General features: G+C 45.7%; 1 protein-coding gene across 1 annotated transcript in view; it reads left to right on the top strand.

The window, feature by feature from the left end:
- The first annotated feature begins 1,339 nt into the window (after positions 1 to 1,339).
- LOC129813197 (protein eva-1 homolog A-like) overlaps positions 1,340 to 16,417 on the top strand; it is a 20,304-nt gene continuing 5,226 nt past the window's right edge. Inside the window, exon 1 of the mRNA XM_055865466.1 lies at positions 1,340 to 1,994. The gene's annotated coding sequence lies outside the window, so the exon portion shown is untranslated. The remainder of the gene's footprint in view (positions 1,995 to 16,417) is intronic.

The following is a 16,417-nucleotide window of genomic DNA, read 5'->3' as shown; positions in this document are numbered from 1 at the left end:
AGGCAGGGAGGCAGGCTGGGAGGCAGGCTGGGAGGCAGGCAGACAGGCAGGCAGGCAGGCAGGCAGGGAGGCAGGCAGACATGCAGACATGCAGGGAGGCATGCAGGGAGGCAGGCAGGCAGGCAGGCAGGCAGGGAGGCAGGCATGCAGGCAGACAGGCAGGCAGACAGACAGGGAGGCAGGCAGGGAGGCAGGCAGGGAGGCAGACAGGGAGGCAGGCAGGGAGGCAGGCAGGGAGGCATGCAGACAGACAGGGAGGCAGGCAGGCAGACAGACAGGGAGGCAGGCAGGGAGGCAGGCAGGGAGGCATGCAGACAGGCAGGGAGGCAGGCAGGCAGGGAGGCATGCAGACAGACAGGCAGGCAGGCAGGGATTGGATAGTCAGATACACACAATAACTCTGTTCTCATACAGAGGAATGTCTGTTCTGTTGGCAGGTCAATAGGTAGGTGATCGGGGGTTGTGTGGAAGTTGTATGCTGGTTGTGTTCTCTAAAAAGTTGTGGGAGAGTTGTGTGCGTTTATTGGTCAAGTCAAAGTTGTGTAGACCTACAGTGATGTTGTTGTTCTCTAGGGAAAAGGTTGTCTTTGTGTGTTGGGTGACTAAGGTCAGCAACAATAAATGATGCCATCAGCAACCTTTTCATTCAACAGAGTGAAAGACATGCTCCTTATCATCTAACACTGATAACATTTGAATGGCTCATTCAGATCATTTGATCATGTTTCCAGTTCTCAAATACACACACACACACACACACACACACACACACACACACACACACACACACACACACACACACACACACACACACACACACACACACACACACACACACACACACACACACACACACACACACATAAGTAATGCAGTATGATAAATCCTTCACAGCTCATAAAAGCAACATGAAGCATATTAACAGTCAAAGTAGGTCTGCTCATACGTGTGCGTGATCGTAGCAGGGGGTCTTGTTCAGCCCACTGGTCAACAGTACTACTCCTAGTAGGAGCAGGAACTATGGACAGGATTATTCAATGAAGTGTTTGTTGTCATTCATATAGAGACTAACAGCTCTCATGCATCAAACGTCCTAGTTAGATGTAAAATTGCGCGACTAAGACCTCCTTGGCAAAAACGTCAAAATCAATGACAGATTTCTTGATTTATCTTAGATGAATTCTGCCTATTTTGAGGAAGTGTTATTGGGTATGTTTTTGCTACGGTGGCTCAAGAGACAAACTTTATATTGACGGGAAAAGTCAGGAGGCAGATTCCCAGTCAAAGCTGAATGAAATTCCCATGCCATACTCACTCCTCCCTCTATTTCTCTGTCTCGTTCCCTCTCTCTTTCACCCTCACTTCATTGGTTCTCCAATCTTATTCGCTTGTCTCTCTTTTTCTCCATAGCAATATCCAAAGCGCTACCCCCCACCACACCCTGCTTCTCTCTCTCCCTCTTTGTCTGTCTTTGTGCCACAGAGTTGCTCTCTCTGCTCAGTGTAGTCAGGTTGAGTGGTAAGAGGGGAATGTGTAGCAGAGACGATGGGTCTTACAGAGTGTGGGAGATGAGAGTGTGAGTGTTTTTTAGGGAGAAGAGTGCGGAGCACGAGTGTGTGTGTGTGTGTGTGTGTGTGAATATCGGTGGGGGTGAGCTTCTCTTGTGTCACATTCCAGCTTCCAGGGCTCGATCCCTGCCTGCTGAGAGACGGACCTGGAAAACTTTGGAAAATCATTCTTGGAAAACTGTGATTGGAAGCTGGAAAGTCTTTTGAAACCATCCCTGTATCTCTTTGTGACTTCGTATTGTTGCTGTAGGAGTGACTCCCTCTCTGCTGCTGCTGTTGTTTTGGGGTCTCTGGGCTTTGGATAGTGGTCTCACTGGAGCCGCGCTGACGCTCTCCGCATTACTACGGCAGAGGAGAGGAGGGGAGAGAACATGGAACTTCAAACGTGTTTCATTGGAAGGGATTTATAATCTGGATCATGGATATGTAAGTATGAACAGTACTAGTCTTTAGTCAACAAGCAACTACAGTCTTTTCTATACGTAAATGGCATCCTTAATATAAATACATCTGGCTTTAGACCTAAATATAGCACTGCTAGCACCACAATGCTTGTTGGGAGTGATATTGCAAACGTCTTGGATGATAGAAATAGTTGTGCTGCCATGTTTACTGACCTATGCAAAGCTTTTGACAGTGTTGATCATGGAACTCTGTTAAATCAACTGTCTTCGATTGGACTAGGCGCTGATGTTTGCTTATGGTTCAATAATTATCTCCATAAAAGAACCCAAGTCATCATGGCAGATGGTATCAAATCTGAGTTTCTAGCGATTCAAAAAGGTGTCCCATAAGGCTCAGTACTATCTCCGCTATTGTTTAATATCTATATTAATAACATAAATGACAAACTGAGAAATTGTAAAATTCATTTATACACTTATGATACTGTGTTATTCTCCATTGCTCCTACTATTGGCCAAGCATTTTCACATTTGAAATCAGATTTTCTGGTACTTCAGAAGACACTTTCTGATCTTAAATTGGTGCTAAATGCAAACAAAACCAAATATATTCTCTTCTCTAGACTACATAATTGTTTTTATCTACAGTTGCAAGAAAAGTATGTGAACCCTTTGGAATTACCTGGATTTCTGCATAAATTTGTCAAAAAATGTGATCTGATCTTCCCCTAAGTCAAAACAATAGACAAACACAGTGTGCTAAAACTAATAACTTGTCTATATTGAATACATCATTTAAACATTCACAGTGTAGGTTGGAAAAAGTATGTGAACCCCGAGGCTAATGACTTCTCCAAAAGCTAATTGGAGTCAGGAGTCAGTTGACCTGGAGTCCAATCAATGACACGAGATTGGAGATGTTGGTTAGAGCTACCTTGCCCGATAAAAAACACTCATAAAATGTGAGTTTGCTGTTCATATGAAGCATTGGCTGTTGTGAACCATGCCTTGAACAAAAGAGATCTCAGAAGACCTAAGATTAAAGATTTTTGACTTGCATAAAGCTGGAAAGGGTTACAAAAGTATCTCTAAAAGCCTTGATATTCATCAGTCCACTAAGACAAATTGTCTATAAATTGAGAAAGTTCAGCACTGTTGCTACTCTCCCTAGGAGTGGCCGTCTTGCAAAGATGACTGCAAGAGCACAGCGCAGAATGCTCAATGAGGTTAAGAAGAATCCTAGAGTGTCAGCTAAGGACTTACAGAAATCTCTGGAACATGCTAACATCTCTGTTGATGAGTCTACGATACGTAAAACACTAAACAAGAGTGTTGTTCATGGGAGGACACCACGGACGAAGCCACTGCTGTCCAAAAAAAACATTGCTGCACGTCTGAAGTTTGCAAAAGAGCACTTGGATGTTCCAGAGCGCCACTGGCAAATATTCTGTGGACAGATGAAACTGAAGTTGAGTTGTTTGGAAGGAACACACAACACTATGTGTGGAGGAAAAAAAGGCACAGTACACCAACATCAAAACCTCATCCCAACTGTAAAGTATGGTGGAGGGAGCATCATGGTTTGGGCTGCTTTGCTGTCTCAGGAACTAGACATCTTGCTGTCATCGACGTAAAAATGAATTCCCATGTTTATCAATACTTTTTGCAGGAGAATGTAAGGCTATCTGTCCGACACTTGAAGCTCAACAGAAGTTGGTTGATGTAACAGAACAACGACCCAAAACACAGAAGTAAATCAACAACAGAATGGTTTCGTGTGGCTCAGTTGGTAGAGCATAGCGCTTGCAACGCCAGGGTTGTGGGTTCATTCCCCACGGGGGGACCAGGATGAATATGTATGAACTTTCCAATTTGTAAGTCGCTCTGGATAAGAGCGTCTGCTAAATGACTTAAATGTAAATGTAAATGTTTCAACTGAAGAAAATACACCTTCTGGAGTCCTGACCTCCACCAGACTGAGACGCTGTGGCATGACCTCGAGCCTGGTTCACACCAGACATCCCAAGAATATATGCTGAACTGAAACAGTTTTGTAAAGAGGAATGATCCAAAATGCCTCCTGACCGCTGTGCAGGTCTGATCCGCAACTACAGAAAATGTTTGGTTGAGGTTATTGCTGCCAAAGGAGGGTCAACCAGGGTTCACATACTTTTTCCACCCTGCGCTGTGAATGTTTACACGGTGTGTTCAATAAAGACATAAAAACGATTAATTGTTTGTGCGTTATTAGTTTAAGCACACTGTGTTTGTCTATTGTTGTGACCTAGATGAAGATCAGATCAAATTTCATGACCAATTTATGCAGAAATCCAGATAATTCCAAAGGGTTCACATACTTTTTCTTGCCACTGTAAATGACTATAAAATTTCTTGGCTAAATGGCATAGAAATGGAACTAGTTCCTTATTATAAATATCTTGGTAAATGCCTAGATGACAAGTTGTCTTTCAAAACACATATCTGAGCTGGTAAGAAAGTTGAAGTTTAAGATTTGGTTTATTTTACAGAAACAAAAGCTTGCTCATCATCTGCTAATAGAAAGAAAATGGTTCAGGCTACCTTTATGTGTGTATTGGATTATGGGGAAGTTATTTACATGCATGCTGCAGCGTCCACACTTAAACCCTTGGAAGCTGTATATCATTATGCCCTGAGGTTCATTACTGGCTCTGGTTTTAAATCTCACCACTGTTCCTTATATCTAGAAGTAGGTTGGGTCTCTTTAACCGACAGAAGAGAGTAGTAGTTTGTTATTTATCTATAAAGTGTTAATGCAAAAAACACTTCCAATGTATCTCTAATCTCCAATGTATCTCTAATAGAATTACTCATTATAAATTACTAATTATAAAACTAGGTCAATGAATTACATTACACTTTCAGATCCCCCGGTTTCTACACAGATCGGAAAATGTGCCTTCAGTTATGCTGCACCTTACATGGAGAACAATTTACAAAAAACTCTTCGAATAGATGTTCCTGTCCCTCGGGAAATAAAAAAATATCGATATCGGATGTTAAATGTGGATGTTTTTCTTAATGCGTATATATGTCTTGTGTCTGTGTATTTGTGCATATATGTGCTTTTTCTTTGTATTGAAAAGAGGGCTCAGTTGATCCCCCGTACTTACTTGCGCTGACTTCCGGCACCGACAGAGATGGCCGCCTCGCTTCGCGTTCCTAGGAAACTATGCAGTATTTTGTTTTTTTACGTGTTATTTCTGACATTGGTACCCCAGAAAATCTTAGGTTTTATTACATACAGTCGGGAGGAACTACTGGACATGAGAGCAAAGTCAACCCACCATCATTACGACCAGGAATACGACTTTCCCGAAGCGGATCCTGTGTTTTGCCCACCACCCAGGTCAATGGATCGGATCCCAGCCGGCGAACCAATACAACAACGCTGTAAAAGGGGCAGACGAAGCGGTCTTCTGGTCAGGCTCCGGAGACGGGCACATCGCGCACCGCTCACGTGCATACTACTCGCCAATGTCCAGTCTCTTGACAACAAGGTTGATGAAATCCGAGCAAGGGTAGCATTCCAGAGAGACATCAGAGACTGTAACGGTCTTTGCTTCACGGAAACATGGCTCACTCGAGACACGCTATCGGATTCGGTACAGTCAGCTGGTTTCTTCACGCATCGCGCCGATAGAAACAAGCATCTTTCTGGTAAGAAGAGGGGCGGGGGGGGGGGGGGGGGGGGGGGGATATGCCTTATAATTAACGAGACATGGTGTGATCATAACAACATACAGGAACTCAAGTCCTTCTGTTCACCCGACTTAGAATTCCTCACATTCAAATGTCGACCGCATTATCTACCGAGAGAATTCTCTTCGATTATAATCACAGCCGCATATATTCCCCCCCAAGCAGACACATCGACCGCCCTGAATGACATTTTTTTGACTCTATGTAAACTGGAAACCACATATCCTGAGGCTGCATTCATTGTAGCTGGGGATTTTAACAAGGCTAATCTGAAAACAAGACTCCCTAAATTCTATCAGCATATCGATTGTGCTACCAGGGCTGGTAAAACCCTGGATCATTGTTATTCTAACTTCCACGACGCATATAAGGCCCTCCCCCACCCTTCTTTTGGAAAAGCTGACCACGACTCCATTTTGTTGCTCCCAGCCTATAGACAGAGACTAAAACAGGAAGCTCCCGTGCTCAGGTCTGTTCAAAGCTGGTCCGACCAATCTGATTCCACGCTTCAAGATTGCTTCGATCACGTGGATTGGGATATGTTCCACACTGCGTCAAACAACAACATTGACAAATACGCTGATTCGGTGAGCGAGTTTATTAGCAAGTGCATCGGTGATGTTGTACCCACAGCAACTATTAAAACATTCCCAAACCAGAAACCGTGGATTGATGGCAGCATTCACTGAAAGCGCGAACCACTGCTTTTAACTAGGGCAAGGTGACCGGAAACATGACCGAATAGAAACAGTGTAGCTATTCCCTCCGCAAGGCAATCAAACAAGCTAAGCGTCAGTATAGAGACAAAGTAGAGGCGCAATTCAACGGCTCAGACACAAGAGGTATGTGACAGGGTCTACAGTCAATCACGGATTACAAAAAGATAACCAGCCCCGTCGCGGACCAGAATGTCTTGCTCCCAGACAGACTAAACAACTTCTTTGCTCGCTTTGAGGACAATACAGTGCCACTGACACGGCCCGCTACCAAAACCTGTGGACTCTCCTTCACTGCAGCCGACGTGAGTAAAACATTTAAATGTGTTAACCCTAGCAAGGCTGCAGGCCCAGACGGCATCCCCAGCCGCGTCCTCAGAGCATGCGCAGACCAGCTGGCTGGTGTGTTTACGGACATATTCAATCAATCCTTATCCCAGTCTGCTGTTCCGACATGCTTCAAGAGGGCCACCATTGTTCCTGTTCCCAAGAAAGCTAAGGTAACTGAGCTAAACGACTACCGCTCCATAGCACTCACTTCCATCAGCATGAAGTGCTTTGAGAGACTAGTCAAGGACCATATCACCTCCACCCTACCTGACACCCTAGACCCACTCCAATTTGCTTACCGTCCCAATAGGTCCACAGACGACGCAATCGCAACCACACTGCACACTGCCCAAACCCATCTGGACAAGAGGAATACCTATGTGAGAATGCTGTTCATCGACTACAGCTCAGCATTTAACACCATAATACTCTCCAAACTCGTCATCAAGCTCGAGACCCTGCAACTGGGTACTGGACTTGGGGCCCCACAAGGGTGCGTTCTGAGCCCTCTCCTGTACTCCCTGTTCACCCACGACTGCGTGGCCATGCACGCCTCCAACTCAATCATCAAGTTTGCAGACGACACTACAGTGGTAGGCTTGATTACCAACAACGACGAGACGGCCTACAGGGAGGAGGTGAGGGCCCTCGGAGTGTGGTGTCAGGAAAATAACCTCACACTCAACGTCAACAAAACAAAGGAGATGATCGTGGACTTCAGGAAACAGCAGAGGGAGCACCCCCCTATCCACATCGACGGGACAGTAGTGGAGAGGGTAGTAAGTTTTAAGTTCCTCGGCGTACACATCACGGACAAACTGAATTGGTACACCCACACAGACAGTGTGATGAAGAAGGCGCGGCAGCGCCTCTTCAACCTCAGGAGGCTGAAGAAATTTGGCTTGTCACCAAAAGCACTCACAAACTTTTACAGATGCACAATCGAGAGCATCCTGTATCACCGCCTGGTTTGGCAACTGCTCCGCCCACAACCGTAAGGCTCTCCAGAGGGTAGTGAGGTCTGCACAACGCATCACCGGGGGCAAACTACCTGCCCTCCAAAACACCTACACCACCCGATGTCACAGGAAGGCCATAAAGATCATCAAGGACAACAACCACCCGAGCCACTGCCTGTTCACCCCGCTATCATCCAGAAGGCGAGGTCAGTACAGGTGCATCAAAGCAGGGACCGAGAGACTGAAAAACAGCTTCTATCTCAAGGCCATCAGACTGTTAAACAGCCACCACTAACATTGAGTGGCTGCTGCCAACATACTGACTTAACTCCAGCCACTGTAATAATGGAAAAATGTATGTAATTTTTTTTTTCACTAGCCACTTTAATCAATGCCACTTAATATAATGTTTACATACCCTACATTACTCATCTCATATGTATATACTGTACTCTATACCATCTTGTCACAGCCGTTAAAAGAAGAGGACCAAGGTGCAGCGTGGTTAGCGTACATTTTCCTTTATTAATATAAATGACGCCGAACTAAACAATAAACACTACAAAAACAAACCGTGAAGCTAAAGGCTATGTGCCCTAAACAAAGTCAACCTCCCAGAAAGACATGGGGAAAAAAGGTATGGTTCTCAATCAGAGACAACGATAGACAGCTGTCTCTGATTGAGAACCACACCCGGCCAAACACAAAGAAATAGAAAACATAGACATAAAGAAGCTAGATTGCCCACCCTAGTCACACCCTGGCATAACCAAAATAGAGAATAAAAGCCTCTCTATGGCCAGGGCGTGACACATCTACTGCCTCTTGCCATCTTTATGTAATACATGTATCACTAGCCACTTTAAACAATGCCACTTTTATATGTTTACATACCCTACATTACTCATCTCATATGTATATACTGTACTCTCTACCATCTACTGCATCTTGCCATCTTGATGTCACGTATAACTAGCCACTTTAAACAATGCCACTTTTATATGTTTACATACCCTACATTACTCATATCATATGTATATACTGTACTCTATACCATCTACTGCATCTTGCCTATGCCGTTCTGTACCATCACTCATTCACATATTCTTATGTACATATTCTTCATCCCTTTACACTTGTGTGTATAAGGTAGTTGTTGTGAAATTGTTAGGTTAGATTACTCGTTGGTTATTACTGCATTGTCGGAACTAGAAGAACAAGCATTTTGCTACACTCGCATTAACATCTGCTACCCATGTGTATGTGACATATAAAATTTGATTTGATTTGTATAAATAAAAATAATAATAATAATAATAGTTAACGTTAATGTTCCTTTAACGTTTCTGATGGACGAGCTGGAAATAGGACGTACATGTGTGATGTTGTATGTGCGAGTGGGGGGGGGGGGGGGGGGGTTGTGTGTATGTGTGTGTGTTTTAGGGTGTGTGTATTGGATAATGTGTGGTATCTAGAGAAGCATAATAACAGCGTGTCCTCCTCACTCCACCGCTGGCTGTGGGTTGGGCTGCAGGGTGTAGGAAACACACAGCCACTGGCACCAGCAGAGAGTCAGTTGAATTAATTTATCAATGGGGGGGGGGGCTTCAGAAAGGCCTGATGCCTCATATCAGAGGGAGGAATCTGTTACAGTGAAAATATCCGCTACTCTCACTCTCAACACTAAATCTACAAACCTATACTATTTCCCTTTCTTACTCTCACTCTCCATCTTTGTCTGTATTCCCATTCGCTCTTTAAGCAGATTCATGAGATGATAAAGGGATACTTCAGGATTTTGAACCCATTTATCTACTTCCCTAGAGCCAGATTAACTCGTGGATAACATTTTTATGTCTCTGCGTTCAGTTTGAAGGAAGTTGCTATCTAGTGATAGCTCAATTGCTAACTAGCGTTAGCGCAATTACTGGAAGTCAATGACTGGAAGTCTTATGGTAACTGCTAGCATGCTAGTAGATACCATAGACTTCCAGTCATTGTGCTAACGCTAGTTAGCATTGGCAAGAGAAACTATCTCCCACTTCCTTCATACTGGATGCAGAGACATAAAAATGATATCCACGAGTTCATCTGATTTTGGGGAAGTAGATAAAGGCCTTCATTGCCAAAATCCCAAAGTATCCCTTTAAAAACAGAAAGAGAGGAAAGGCCAATGTCACTATGCATCAGTCTCAGAGTCAACACAGGCATGCTTTTTGGGCTAAATTTGGTCTGGAAGCTGGAGGCATGGTTTCTCTGGAATATTAAGGCCAGGGTTGTCAGAGCTCTCTCTCTGTGTGTGTGTGTGTGTGTGTGTGTGTGTGTGTGTGTGTGTGTGTGTGTGTGTGTGTGTGTGTGTGTGTGTGTGTGTGTGTGTGTGTGTGTGTGTGTGTGTGTGTGTGTGTGTGTGTGTGTGTGTGTGTGTGTGTGTGTGTGGCTGTGTGTGTGTGTGTGTGTGTGTGTGTGTGTGTGTGTGTGTGTGTGTGTGTGTGTGTGTGTGTGTGTGTGTGTGTGTGTGTGGCTGTGTGTGTGTGTGTGGCTGTGTTACCTGCTTGAGCCCAGGTCCAACAGCAATGTAGCTGTGTGTGTTGTGTGCGTGTGTCCGTGCGTGTGTGTGTGCGCGTGCGCGCGTGCGTGCGTGCGTGGTCATGATTCTGCACACACTGGTCAGTCATTCCAAAGTGGGGTAGGAGTTGAGCAGTGTAGGAGAGAAAGACCAATTTAAAACAGCACAGGGACTCTGCACTACATTGGACTATTGTGCTGTAAGACACTGTGTGTCTGTCTGTCTCTCGGTCTGTCTGCATACATCTCTATGTTTTACCAAAGCGATAGATTTTAGTCTGCACCTGCTTTTCTACAGAAAGACAGTGGCGACTTGAAGAAAAAAACAGAGAGAGAGGAGACATACAAATAGAAAGAGGAGAACAAGAATTAGAAAGATAAGAAAGAGAGTTCATGAACTGTTGAGTGTTTAGTCGAGTCAATCTAACTGTATCAGACTGTAATCCGTTTAGTTGAATGTTCTAACGAACTGTAACGATGTCTAAAGAGCTGAAACCACCTTTAATTAACAAGGCGTGTGTGAGCCTGACTCTTATAAAACTCACCTATCATATCAGCTCAGTTTGATTGATAAGGAAATCTGACAAACCATGCATAGGTATTTAGCAGATTTAATTTCACCTTCAGCTGATCTGTGTTCAGTTTTCAGTTGATCTGTTCAGTTTTCAGCTGATCTGGTCAGTTTTCACCTGATCTGTGGTCAGTTTTCAGCTGATCTGGTCAGTTTTCACCTGATCTGGGCCTCCCGGGTGGCGCAGTGGTCTAGAGCACTGCATCGCAGTGCTAACTGCGCCACCAGAGTCTCTGGGTTCGCCCCCAGGCTCTGTCGCAGCCGGACGCGACCGGGAGGTCCGTGGGGCGACGCACAATTGTGCTAGCGTCGTCCGGGTTAGGGAGGGTTTGGCCGGTAGGGATTTCCTTGTCTCATCGCGCTCCAGCGACTCCTGTGGCGGGCTGGGCGCAGTGCGTGCTAACCAAGGGGGCCAGGTGCACGGTGTTTCCTCCGACACATTGGTGCGGCTGGCTTCCGGGTTGGAGGCGCGCTGTGTTAAAGAAGCAGTGCGGCTTGGTTGGGTTGTGCTTCGGAGGACGCATGACTTTCGACCTTCGTCTCTCCCGAGCCCGTACAGGAGTTGTAGCGATGAGACAAGATAGTAATTACTAGCGATTGGATACCACGAAAATTGGGGAGAAAAGGGGATAAAAAAAAAAAAAAAAAAAAAAAGTTTTCACCTGATCTGTGGTCAGTTTTCAGCTCTGTTGTTCTCTTGTTCTCTCCTTTCTCTTTCTCCATCCACCACAAAGCTGCATTCCTGGATTATATCACTGACACCTTATCATTAAATCAGTCTGAGGTCACACACACACACACACACACACACACACACACACACACACACACACACACACACACACACACACACACACACACACACACACACACACACACACACACACACACACACACACAGGCCACACAGAGGGATGGAATGGCCTCTGACACTCAGACCTGAATTAAGCATGACTGACTTGTGGAGAGAGAGATGGTAGTCATTCAGGCAGGTTACCTTAGTGTTCAGGGGCTGCCCAGACTATTTGCACCCTCCACCCCTTCGCTGCTGCTACTCTCTGTTATTATCTTTGCATAGCCACGTTAATAACCCTTCCTGCATGTACATAATTGCCTCAATTACCACGACACCGGTGTCACCGCACATTGGCACATTGACTCTGTACCGGTACCCTCTGTATATAGCCCCGCTATTGTTATTTACTGCTGCTCCTAAATTATTTGTTTTTCTTATCTCTTACTTTTTTTGTTGGTATTTTCTTAAAACTGCATTGTTAAGGGCTTGTAAGTAAGCATTTCACTGTATGGTGAATTTGGCGCATGTGATAAAATTGATGTTTGTATGTAGATGGAAGGATGATCTGTAGGACCAGAGGTTGCTAGCACCTATAACAAGGTAAGTTCTGTAGTAGGTTGACAGGGCTAGCACTTAGCCCCAGCTCAGCCTATAGCAAGGTAAGTTCTGTAGTAGGATGACAGGGATAGCACTTAGCCCCAGCTCAGCCAATAACAAGGTAAGTTCTGTAGTAGGTTGACAGGGCTAGCACTTAGCCCCAGCTCAGCCTATAACAAGGTAAGTTCTGTAGTAGGTTGACAGGGCTAGCACTTAGCCCCAGCTCAGCCTATAGCAAGGTAAGTTCTGTAGTAGGATGACAGGGCTAGCACTTAGCCCCAGCTCAGCCTATAACAAGGTAAGTTCTGTAGTAGGTTGACAGGGCTAGCACTTAGCCCCAGCTCAGCCTATAGCAAGGTAAGTTCTGTAGTAGGTTGACAGGGCTAGCACTTAGCCCCAGCTCAGCCTATAACAAGGTAAGTTCTGTAGTAGGTTGACAGGGCTAGCACTTAGCCCCAGCTCAGCCTATAGCAAGGTAAGTTCTGTAGTAGGTTGACAGGGCTAGCACTTAGCCCCAGCTCAGCCTATAGCAAGGTAAGTTCTGTAGTAGGTTGACAGGGCTAGCACTTATCCCCAGCTCAGCCTATAACAAGGTAAGTTCTGTAGTAGGTTGACAGGGCTAGCACTTAGCCCCAGCTCAGCCTATAACAAGGTAAGTTCTGTAGTAGGTTGACAGGGCTAGCACTTAGCCCCAGCTCAGCCTATAACAAGGTAAGTTCTGTAGTAGGTTGACAGGGCTAGCACTTAGCCCCAGCTCAGCCTATAGCAAGGTAAGTTCTGTAGTAGGTTGACAGGGCTAGCACTTAGCCCAGCTCAGCCTATAGCAAGGTAAGTTCTGTAGTAGGTTGACAGGGCTAGCACTTAGCCCCAGCTCAGCCTATAGCAAGGTAAGTTCTGTAGTAGGTTGACAGGGCTAGCACTTAGCCCCAGCTCAGCCTATAGCAAGGTAAGTTCTGTAGTAGGTTGACAGGGCTAGCACTTAGCCCCAGCTCAGCCTGTAGCAAGGTAAGTTCTGTAGTAGGTTGACAGGGCTAGCACTTAGCCCCAGCTCAGCCTATAGCAAGGTAAGTTCTGTAGTAGGTTGACAGGGCTAGCACTTAGCCCCAGCTCAGCCTATAACAAGGTACGTTCTGTAGTAGGTTGACAGGGCTAGCACTTAGCCCCAGCTCAGCCTATAGCAAGGTAAGTTCTGTAGTAGGTTGACAGGGCTAGCACTTAGCCCCAGCTCAGCCTATAGCAAGGTAAGTTCTGTAGTAGGTTGACAGGGCTAGCACTTAGCCCCAGCTCAGCCTATAACAAGGTACGTTCTGTAGTAGGTTGACAGGGCTAGCACTTAGCCCCAGCTCAGCCTATAGCAAGGTAAGTTCTGTAGTAGGTTGACAGGGCTAGCACTTAGCCCCAGCTCAGCCTATAGCAAGGCAGCATCCTGTAGCACCCAGTGTGCCACTCCTGTGTGTGTCTGTTATAGATGGGGTGTGCAGTTGTCACCACCTTCTCCTAAGCAACCGCCAGAGACCCACACCAAATGGTCTCCCAGTGGTGTGGGGTCTTTCTCCACCACTGTCATTATCAGTATGGTCGATGGCCTGTGGAGCATCGCTGCCAATCAGAAACTCCACGCCGGCCCCAATATGGCCCTGCTGTACAAAGTCAGACTGCCCCTGTTCCACACGATCCAACATCTTTTTTAATCTGTCAATTTCTTTAAATGTTCTACGAATATCTTCAGTAAGCATTTTATCAGAGCAGTTCTGGGAGAGAACGTTGTTCTCCACTTCCTTTACAGTCCGTCTACATCTCCCGCCGCCCGTTCACCAGAATGTTTATTCAATGACACGGAGCCACTCTTTTTCTTTTCACCAATGCTCAGATAAAACAGAGCCCAATACTCTGTTCAAATGTTCATAAATGAAGCGTCAACATGTCGGATAGCATCTTCCCAATGAAACACTGACTCCAATTCCCATTCCACAACGCTGCAGTTTACAAAACAATGTTTAACTTGCATGGCGCAGCACAAGAGGGAAGCACAAGTACCAATGTCCTTTGATGAGGCAATGGCGCGGGAGATTTGGCGTTCTGGATTCTTCTCGTTTCTCTGGGAAAATGTTTATGCACAATCATTGTTCATTGTCACAGACATAGCACGAGTGATTCCAATAATCCGACATGCTGCATGCAATGATCCATTAGTCCAATTTCCAATGGGAGTTCATACTCTTGTAACGGTGGTTCTCTATGAAAAGCCACGGGCACAGCAGAGAGCCGTCCATATCACGTCCACACACATACATACTATATATATATTTTATATGCCCAATAAATGGTAACTTCACATGAAAAGAGCAATGTATAGAAACTGATTCTTGTGGACGTGTTATGGACGGCTGTCTGCGGTGCCCGTGGCTTTTCATAGAGAATCACCGTTGCTACACTAGTAAGAGCTGTATGTCCTCTCCTCTCACATGTGCTGCCAAGCTGGGTCATCAGTCTCTCTGTGCCGAGCGGGACTGTGCTTCCTGCCTCTAGGAAGGCGTACGTCTGGATAACCTGGTTGCTTTTACTGTGTTTGACCTCTACTGATACAATAGCAAGGAGACATTCTTGGTCGCTGGTCACGGTATGCCCAACTGGTCACGGTATGCCCAACTGGTCACGGTATGCCCAACTGCTGCTTCTGATGACTGTTCTGCTGTTTCTCATCAATATGAAGCACACTTGAGTGAGTTTGGCTACATACACTGCATTTGAGACGCTTATTGCAGTCTCTTGACGTGTCCACTTGACAAGCAACCAAAACAAATTCTGTTTCCCTTTAGGAAACCAATCTTCTCCCTGTGGCTCCTTGTCCTAAGTTGTGGACACAGCTCCAGCTGCTCTCTGTGGATTTGTGAATAGACGTGAATGAGCCTTGACTGTAGCCTTTGAGTCTTGCTTCTCGATTTTGTTGGATCTTGAATATCACGAACACTGGATGTGTGGCCATTCTCACATGTTATTCAATGAACAGGATGAGATCAAGGAGTCTAGCACGCCTGCCATGGCACTGCTCCTGTAACTCACAAGGAGTCTAGCACGCCTGCCATGGCACTGCTCCTGTAACTCACAAGGAGTCTAGCACGCCTGCCATGGCACTGCTCCTGTAACTCACAAGGAGTCTAGCACGCCTGCCATGGCACTGCTCCTGTAACTCACAAGGAGTCTAGCACGCCTGCCATGGCACTGCTCCTGTAACTCACAAGGAGTCTAGCACGCCTGCCATGGCACTGCTCCTGTAACTCACAAGGAGTCTAGCACGCCTGCCATGGCACTGCTCCTGTAACTCACAAGCAACCGACCTCCACCTCTCCCTGAGCTTGTAGGGTAGTTTCAGGATACAATTGGCTCAGCGTCGTCCGGGTTAGGGTTTGGCCGGGGTAGGCCGTCATTGTAAATAAGAATTTGCTCTTAACTGACTTGCCTAGTTAAATAAAAGTTAAATAAAATTAAAAATTAAAATACTGGTAACCCACCGATGGTCTCCATGGAAATGAAAAATAAAATAAAAATGATGTCTTTTAAGCTGGAGGCCAGATCCATCTCTTCCGTTGCATTACAAAAACCTCCGAGGTATAACGTATAGGCATGTAATGCCATGTGGTCTTCGGATTTTATTGCTAGGCCAGCTAAAAGCCTTCTCCTTGTATGCATTGGCAACCTTGTATTCATTACCATAGATCTCCTGTAATAAGCCCTTGGCTTTCTGATAGCCCCTATCCTAACTAGCTCTCGAGCCTGCCCTCTGGTGTACTGTTTGAGGAAGTGCAGTTTCTCCTGGCTAGTTTGGGATCTATTCTCTAAACCATGTTCAAATGACTGAATGAAGGACCTGTACTGCAAAATGTCACCATCAAAAACACTAGTCTCTCTGGGTGGCGGACAGATGTTGCTGTTTGACTAACATAGCAGTAACTTCATTCTGTCTTTGGAGATGAGAGGGTTTTCTATGTTTTCTTGTGAAATGTCCTGAAAGTCTTGCCTGTTTCCCCCGTAGTCGGTCAGCACAGAGGGGCCTTGTCCTGTGGAGACCTGCAGACGTAGAGTCTGGTGGTGCAGCAGTGTGCTCTCTATGAGCGCCTGTCTAAATCCCACTGTGTCCTGACAGTCCTGATTGAGCTGAAACACTGTGAG

This window comes from Salvelinus fontinalis, chromosome 16 (assembly GCF_029448725.1).
Source record: "Salvelinus fontinalis isolate EN_2023a chromosome 16, ASM2944872v1, whole genome shotgun sequence".
NCBI classification, from domain to species: Eukaryota; Metazoa; Chordata; class Actinopteri; order Salmoniformes; family Salmonidae; genus Salvelinus; species Salvelinus fontinalis.
This window is presented reverse-complemented; position numbering and strand designations above follow the sequence as displayed.